Source organism: Centruroides sculpturatus, unplaced genomic scaffold, assembly GCF_000671375.1.
Source record: "Centruroides sculpturatus isolate CEXI.00-Female unplaced genomic scaffold, Cexi_2.0 scaffold294, whole genome shotgun sequence".
NCBI classification, from domain to species: Eukaryota; Metazoa; Arthropoda; class Arachnida; order Scorpiones; family Buthidae; genus Centruroides; species Centruroides sculpturatus.
The window spans coordinates 217,837-227,235 of record NW_019384468.1 but is presented as its reverse complement, the minus strand read 5'-3'; the positions used below and the strand labels follow the sequence as shown (position 1 = coordinate 227,235).

The 9,399-nt window shown below is 26.2% G+C and overlaps 1 long non-coding RNA gene across 1 annotated transcript in view; it reads right to left on the bottom strand.

Annotated features, from left to right (window-relative positions):
- The window catches only part of LOC111621100, a 35,338-nt gene extending 27,408 nt beyond the window's left edge, over nt 1-7,930 (bottom strand). Inside the window, exon 1 of the long non-coding RNA XR_002756001.1 lies at nt 7,597-7,930. This is a non-coding gene — a long non-coding RNA (uncharacterized LOC111621100). The remainder of the gene's footprint in view (nt 1-7,596) is intronic.
- Between the last annotated feature and the right edge of the window lie 1,469 nt (nt 7,931-9,399).

Here is a 9,399-nt window from a genome sequence, read left to right as displayed (position 1 = left end):
AATATAATTATAATTTATATACATATAAAATAAAAACATAAATTTAATTAATTAAATTTTAATCAAATTAAATATATTTTCTAAGCATGACCGGATTTACACAAAACCTAAACAAGTTACTACTACAAAGGTATATTTTAAGGCCTCATATTTTTTAAAATTAATTATTATTTAATAAAATGGAAAGGGCCTCTTGTACATATTATATATAGGATCCTGCTATTTAGTTCGACTTACGTAAATTTAAATAAAATGCTTAAAATTATCTTTAATTTTCAAGCTTTCAGACTAGAAAAATATATGTTAAAATCTTAAAATATTACATTTTTGTACATAAATTATTACTTTTTTCCTTGCTCAAGACATAATTATAATTTAAAGTTTAGGTCTAAAGTTCATGTAGAATTTTTTTACGTGTGTGATTGAGATATAATCATCTTTACAAATTTGTATAAGGAAACGTAACACTTTAAGTATATTTAGCTTCCTAGAACAATTAATTATAAAGTTAAATGTAAAAAAAAATACGACGTGATTAATGATACTTCCCAGCTTTAATCTCGTGAAGAAAAACCTTGTTTTCTTTATTCTAATTTTTGAACTTGTTAAACGAAGAGTGAAACACACGCTGTAGAACGAGAACCACCTACCTATAGCAATTTTTATATAGGGCAAAGCGTGCTTATTTGTTACCCATTCTAAAGAAATTTAAGATATTTTTTTTAGATTGCCGAAACACATGCAAAATGGGCAATAAAATGGTATAAAAAGTTTCATCAGTACAAGTGTCGTTTGAGGGTTTTTTTTTTAAAATCCTGATAAAGATAAAGTGCATTAATGGTGTTTTATTTTTTATTTGTGCTAAATAAAATTCGAATTTATGAAAATTGTAAAAGGATAAAGCTTTTTACGAGTTGGCATGTAGATATTTATACGTTTGGATGAGAAATTTATGACAGTTTATCGTGGGTTAACAGGAGTTATGTTTGTAGGTGTGCTAAAGTGGTAGTCGTGTAACAGTTTTGTATGTTTTGTTAACTAGAACTGGGTGCTACATTAAGAGATCTTGTTATGATAATAAGATAGAAGTTAGAAGAAGAAGTTTGAAGCGAAATAAAGCTAAAACTTTTACTTCAGAAAGAAGAACAACCAAGAATTTCATCTTAAAAAAAAAAGAGAGAGAGGAACAACGGAATAACGATTTATTCGAACAGAATAATGTTATATTCTACTCGAGAAGCGAACATCAATCGATTTTTTTTAATTCAGAATGTACAATAACCATTTTTTATGGTTATTTTCACTCGAAAATATGATTTTTTCGGTCGAGTGATGGCAAAGAATAGAATTGAAACATCAGGGTGCAACCGACCTTCGATGACCTTCAATTTGCAGAGGGCGGAAGAGTTTATTGTCGGGGTTGGATGAATAGTAGAGAGAAGAGGAAAGTAAAGAAGCTATTAACATGAGTGATGGGTCCAGAGCAACATAATTGCACCTAACGTACAAGAGCCCCTCCCATTCTCCTTCCCTTCTTTGTGGAACCGGTTTCGCTTCCAATGTATTCTTATTATAATGAATCCTCCCGGAATTGAAAATGTGAACGTGACGTAAAATATATTCTAATCGAAATTGGAGAAGCTAAAGCTTAAAATAAAGATATTTTATTGCTATTTTTTGAAAAAAAAACAGCTAAATTTGATTAGATTTCGAGTAGGAGTAAGAAGAGGAAGACGGATAATTGAAATGAATCTACGGATTAATTGACTCATAACGATTAAAATTATATTTTATAGTCACAAAAAATTGAGAAATTTAGTTAAAGAACACTATTATAAATCCCTCACCTTATAATTTATTTATTTTTTTATAAGAATTAAAGTGGAGGAAACGTTGAGAAATAAAGGTTATTATGTAAAAAATTATATGAGAAAAAAATGTAGGAGAGATGAGATAAGAAAATTGGTTCTAAAATAAAGTTAAATTTTTAAGAAAATAGAAGCATTATAGTAGTTAAATAAAGTAGAATGATGATAAATACACAAAAATAGGACAGAATGAATGAAAGCATGTCATGGAATACATTTAAAATCTAATCTCTTGAATATTTCTTATAAAAATAATTATTAAAAAATAATTAAAAATTTTAAAAATTAATTTAAATGTACAAAAATTACTCATCTGACAAATAAATATTAAAATAAATAAAGTAAAAAAGTAGAAAAATCTGAAAAAAATACTATGAAAACGACTTACTGAATTAAATTTGAAAGAAATCTAAACTAAGAAAAACTGTTTAAAAGTAAATTTAAATTTAAAAAGAAGAAATAATCGATTGACGAGATTAAAAATAACATAAATATAAATATATTTATGTAAATAAATTTTCAAGACTCTAACCACAAATTCTGATAAATCAAGTAATCAGAATATAAGACGAATTTAAAAAAACAAAGTAATTATTTTTTAAATTTAAAAATGTTCCTACACGAAAGCAAATAGTAATTTAAAATTCAAATTAAATTCGTGACGTCAAAAAATATAATAAAAATAAATAACGCCCATATTTAAAATATTAAAATGTATTGAATGATGTTCGGCTTCTCCTAATAACTCACTTATTAATCAGGGAAGTAGCATTTTCAGGGGCTAAGGTATTTCTCGTTTATTATTATATTAATTAATTAATAATGAATTTATTGATTATTAATTTTAAAAAAAATTCATTTAATTTAATTTTTTAAGTTTTTAAAAAAGTTTTTTCTTTAATTTTCATAATTATTTCAATGTAATTCAATATTATTTTATGTTAAAAAATTAATTCATTTATAAATTTTGCTTTAATATGAAAACTTTTTCTTTATCTAAATTAAATTTTCCATAATTTAATAATATATTTTACTCAATTTTTATGTGTTATACTCATGTTTTCTATGTATCCAATGTAGTATTAATTTATTATTCTTACTCTTAGATGCAAAATGTAATTATGTATGGAATCATTTATTCTATACAGCATTAATAATATGTAGAATTTATTATGATTTTTCATATGTAAATAAGAAAAATATAGAGAAATCTATAATTGAATGTACCTGTAATCTGATATAATGTTAATAAATGCATCTCTAATGTAAACATTTACTAACATTTAATGAATTTATAAACACATACACATAAACAACATATAAAACTGCAGATTATTCTATATATTTTTTATTTACACCAAAGAAATCATAATAAATAATTAGACAAAAGCTAGTATAATAGGGTAGGGAAATAATTAAATTAATTTATAATATCTATAACACTTTTTACAGATATAATTTAAATTTTAATATATAATATAATTTTTTCTTTACAGAATGAAAGTTATAACTTATTTATACGCATATAAATGATTAAAATAGACTACAATATACGTCAATTTGAGATTATTCATTAAACAAGAGAAAATAAACTTAATATAATTAATTATTATTTTAAAATAATATTTTTTTAGCTTTTTAAAATTAATTCAGAGTTATATTCAACATACGAATACATCAATTAAGAGAAATTCCTTTTAGAAATAACATTAACATGTACAAACTCTTACATATAATTTCCATTTCTGAAAATAGCAAAACTCTATATACAATTACTTAAATAAGAATTTAAAAAATAGAAATTAAAGGAATAAATAAATAAATTAAATAAAGAAGAAATTTATACTGGCAATTTATTTTTTTAGTGCTTATTAAACACCGTCTTTGACTTATTAGTGTGGTAAAATGTAATATTTAACAAGCATTAAAACACTAAATTTTAATTATAAATTCTTATTTTAATTATTAATTATTTAATTCTTTTTAAATTTTAATTTCAGGAACTGTAACTTTACAGTTTAATTATCAATTTAATTAAAATATTTATATTATTATTGTAAAAGTAGAGCCTACTTAAGAATTTAAGCTGTGTGAAGATAGGAAAAGAGTGAGAGGAGGAGAAAGAGGAGGAGAAAGAGGATAGAAGATCCCAGTAGAGTCGATAGAGTGAATGAGAAAGTATGAAAATAAAAAATGATACTTTTGAGAAAAGTTTACCTTATAGAATAAAAATAATAAGAAAAATAAAATATTAATTATTTATTATTTTATTTATTAAAAATTTATATTTAAATTTATAAAACAGAAATTACCTTTCTAAAAAATACAGAAGTACAGGTAACAACAATGAAATTAATGACGTCGCAGACATAAATTTTTAAAAAAATTATTCAATTTATATAAATAAATATTTATTATATATTCTAGAAATTATTCTAAATATCTACTTTATTAAAAAAAAAAGGAAGAAAAATCATTGACTTAATTAATTATCTAAAATTTAGAAAAATAATGTAAATGAAACCAATAATAATTTAATACCTAATAAAATAAATTTATCTCTAAATTGTTATATATAAAAGCATATTATTATTATTATTTTAAAAGGTATTATAATCTAAGAAACCCAGTAAAGCACAAATAAAGAAATATCCTTAATCAATACGAAGTCAACAAGGTTATTTGCGATTTGTATCAAAAATAACTCAAGGTTAAGAACGAAAAAAATAAGTAAAAAATCGATTTTCATCCCTGAAAGTTTACTATTACTTTCAATATACTCATTACTTTCTCCCTCTACTAATGAATGGAGAGGATTCTTAGCCTTAAGATGCTAAAAAAACGCATTAAGCAGCATAAAAAAACAATGTTTACAGTTTCTGTCTCACGTATAATCATGATTTATTCTTCTATTTTCTATCCTTAAAGGATTTCTTATTGTCATAATCTTATATTAGATGCCATTACACTTTGAAGTGCTCCTTTTGATCTTTCTTGTCATCCTTTTATAAATCCCATAAGGGATATTCTGCAGCGAAAGGGACGCCGATTTAAACAGCGTAAGAGCACGTATTCCTCCCTTTTCACTTATAAAATTTTGTAAATTAATTCATAAAAAGAATCCAGAAAAAAAAAAAATATTTTTCTAGAAGAAAATCTCACCTTAATCTTATAAAATTTCTAATATGATTATTTTACCTCCTAGAATTATCTTAATTAATTTTTAAAGTAGAATTCGAGAAGAATTTTTAAAATAATTGTTAAAAAGTAAATAAAATGTTTATAAAAGTCGAAACTCTTAAATAAAAAATAAAATAGAAAATTAAAATGAGTTTATAAAATGGAGTAAATTTATTTGTTGACAGTCAATGATAAATAAATAAAATTTTCAAAATTTAAATAATAATTAAACAATTTATNCTCATTTATTCATTCATTAGTTTAATTGTACATTTAAAACAAGGTACAAAGTCCTGCCCCGCAGTGAGCATTACAGGAGCATATCCGTTACATAGTTCCACCGAGTTACAGTATGCACTAATGAACAAAGCAAAGTGAAAATAAAAATAGAAAATAAAAAAAATAATAATAATAAAAAAATTAAAATAAAATGAAATAAAGCTGGCAACGTGAAAATATCGATTTATCAAACTTAATTATCCTTTTCGTTACCATGGTGCTAATGCTGCCATCTATCGATGGCGTACGTAATTAAACTGCGTAATTTTAATTTAAAATTTAAAAAATTATACTTAAAATCTTATAAATTTACTGTTTTGTAACTTTAAAAAAGTTTACTTTTTACTTTTTCTACTTCTTTACTCCAACCTGTTGAGAAAAATCGATACGAAAACAATGTAAACTTATCGAAGATATATATTTACGATTGGAGTTTAAGTTAAATATTATAAAATTAAAAAATAAATTAATTTTAATAACGTATAAAATATATTAATTAATTAAGGATATAAATTGTTTAATTAAAAAAAGTAATAAGTTAAATTAAAGTTAAAATGATCGATTTTAATAAAATTAATTTTAAAATAATTAAAAACTTAGTTCGCTCAATTAAACGTAGATGGCAGTAGCGGCTATATTCCGCATTAATTAAATTGACGTCATCGACGTCATCGCCGTGATCCAATGAGATTCATCAGCAAGCTGCTAATGCAGGAAATGGTTAGGAATGTAAATTTTCCAACGTAATATTGGAAATTTCTGGAAAATTTTGGCTAATTTTCTGAAGATTTCTATAAAATATTATGCTTAAAATCTTTCAAATTAAAAATTAATTGCATATTTTATATAATTATGGCATTTATTTAACTAATCTCCATCATTAGAAAGGTTCTAAAATGCTGCTTAAATATACAGTTATTATGTTTATTTCTTTATATAAAAAATTGTAGACGAAAATTTAATGTTTGGTGAAGAAAATTTAATATTTTTCACATGTTTTAAAGCAAAAATAAATGGAGTTTTTCAATCACTAAATGTGTCATATGTATGTAATTATTGGATTTTTTTGCGCTTTTAATGATCAAAAAAGCAAGTTTTTTGCTCATCAATAACAGGCCAAGCGATTTTTCTTCATCAGCAACGTCAAATGACGTGATTTTTATCTGTAACAATAGTCATTGATTGGAAATTTCTTCATTAACATTGCCTCAAGAGAGTGATTTTCTCCGTTGATGACACTCAAAGGACATATTTTTCTTCATTAACGGAGCAAAACTTTTGATTTTTTAAAATTAATTTTAATTAAATAATGATAGTTTTTCACATTATAATTAATTATAATTAACTGTTTTCCTTATTATAGAGCTGGGGTAGTTGTGACTTTTTTTTTCGTAATTTCAAGCGCGCACTTCTTTAGTGGAAGAGTATTGATTTCCGTTATAATTACCGGAGAAATTTAATGATTTTATGNCGTTATCGAAGGATTTTAATGCTGTTATAGTAACAAAAGTAATGGTAATTTTTCATTTAAATTCCGATCACTTTTAATGGATTTAGTAACGTTTAAATACAGTAAAAAAATGTTACTGTAATTTCTTTACTGTTACATTAACTAAACATCAGCATTATTTATATTGATTTTAATGAGTTTAATTATGTTTAAATACTGTTAATGTAGTAAAAAAATATTACTGTAATAGCTGTTACAGTAACATGAAATTCAGCCAAAATTTTACGGATTTTAATTGGTTTAATTACGTTTAAATGATGTTACTGTTGTAAAAAAAAATTATTATTACTGTTACAGTAAAGCTAGATTTATATTGATTTTAATGAGTTTAATTATATTTAAATGCTGTTAATATAGTAAAAATATTACTGTAATTGCTTTAATATTATACAGTAAAAAATGATAAATATCGTATAAAAAATCAGCTGTGCTCTTGCATCAACACAAAACATATGATTGGAAGTAGAGATGGAAGAAGCATGGAGTTGGAAGATGTTGGAATTAATTTGCAAATGTTAAACTTGGGATAAAACTGATCAAACACAATATGGCGTAGATTCTACGCAGTTTCATTAGCACAGCAGCCATGTTTGTTTCATCAGCGCTTAAAACAAGATTATCGATCGATCTCAACAACAACCCCTAACAGAAATTAACTTCCTCATCTCCAACCTACCACCATTATAAATCGTTACGCTTGCAATTTAGAAAATTCCGTATTTCTAGACGTAAAAATTACGTAAAGACAATACTACTTACCTACTGCAACAAACTTTTGTACGTTTTTTCTTCTCTTTTTCCCTCTTGTTACTTGATGTAATTTGGATTGATGTGCATGCTGTTCCTTGCAGGAAAGCGGCTATCTCCGGATAGCATCTTCATTCTTCTGTTACTCGTTACTGTTCTGTTTAATGGAGTCCTTCTTGCACCATGCTTCATGCTTATCCCTAAAGATGCTCTTTGATACTTCGTAACGTCGTGGCACTCTGTAGTGTCGTCCGGAATCTTGTAACCGCAGCAGCAGAACGTCGTGTGCCTTCCGTACCATACCAACGCCATGTCACCCTGGAAAGAGGCAGCAACATCACGTGACGAGGGAGGCATGCCGCGAAGCATTCGATCGGAGATAATGTGTTTTGGACGAATTAGCTGTTTGCAGTAATAGAGTGCAGAGTTTTGGGATGCTGGAAAAATGCTGTTTATGGTACATTCATGCATATATAATGCGCACTTGTTTCGCTCTTAAACACGTTAATAATAATATAAATAAACTTCGAAAAGTTATGAACATATAGAAAAAATAATAATAACAATATAAATAACCCTGGTTTATATTATTATTATTTGTTATTTTTCTTTACCTTCAACTTAAAATTAATGTGAAAAATATCATCTAATGAGTTTAGTCTGTGGTGCCATTTTTAAATTGGGATTTTTTTAAAAAATATTTTAAGTATATTTTACTTAAAATATTAGTGATTATTACGGGTTAATGACTGGATCTCTCATTAAAATATTTTTCTGTGTCGACAGTCATAAGTGATGCCCTCGGGTGACTAAAAATTGTGCCATTGTGGTGACCTGTTAAACGATTAAAAGGCCCTCGAGACGTGACGGGGGTGGAGTGCTTTTAAGGATTGAAAGGAGGGAATTTATCATAAACATCGTGGCAATACTCCCCCTCTATAAAACTTACGATGACGTACCTTTTAAAAAAATCCCTATAGAGGGAAGTTTCCCTGTTAGAATCGTAGTAATTTGAGAATCCTTTAATGAAGTAGAGGATCAGGATGGATAAGGGAAAGGTTTTTAATTAATTAATAAGGTAGATTCTTGAATACGTTCGAAACAGATTAACACCGTCATCTCATAAAAAATATCGTATTGACCTTCTAAACGATTAAAGGGCCTTCGAGACTTGATGGGGTGGAGTGCTTTTAAGGGTTGAGACGAGGAAACTTGTCATAAATATTGTGGCAATAGCTGCGATGACACCCCCCTCTTTAAAGAATCCCTATAGAGGGAAGTTACCCTAAATTTTAACAGGGAATAATAATGGAGAATCTCAATTAAGAGAAGGGTTTAAGGAAAAAAGTTATTGTCTATATTGATCTGTTAAATGATTAAAAGGATAGGGATGGGGTGTTATTAAAGGTTTAAGAGTAGGAATTTAATACGTCATAAAAGTCCTTATAATGGCACCCCCTTTTAAAAATCCCTATAGAGGGAAACTTTTTTTTATAATCAAAATTCATCAATGAAAAGGGGGATGAGTATAGATAAAGGGGAGGAGTGATTTTAAATTAATTAATAAAGATGGAAAAACACTTAAATCATGGAATAAATTCCAATCAAATTAGCACTATTGTCATTCAAAAATTGTTTTAGTTAAACAGTTTTCGATCAATTTTAATCAGAAAATGGACGGTTGGTGCTGAATAAATACTTTACAATTCCCTTAACTACATCTGAATAATTAAATACAATAACGTATCTGCGCAGCTATCTGCATCAAGACAAGAGGAGAAGCATCGGATCGATGAGGATGAGCCGAGAATGCTG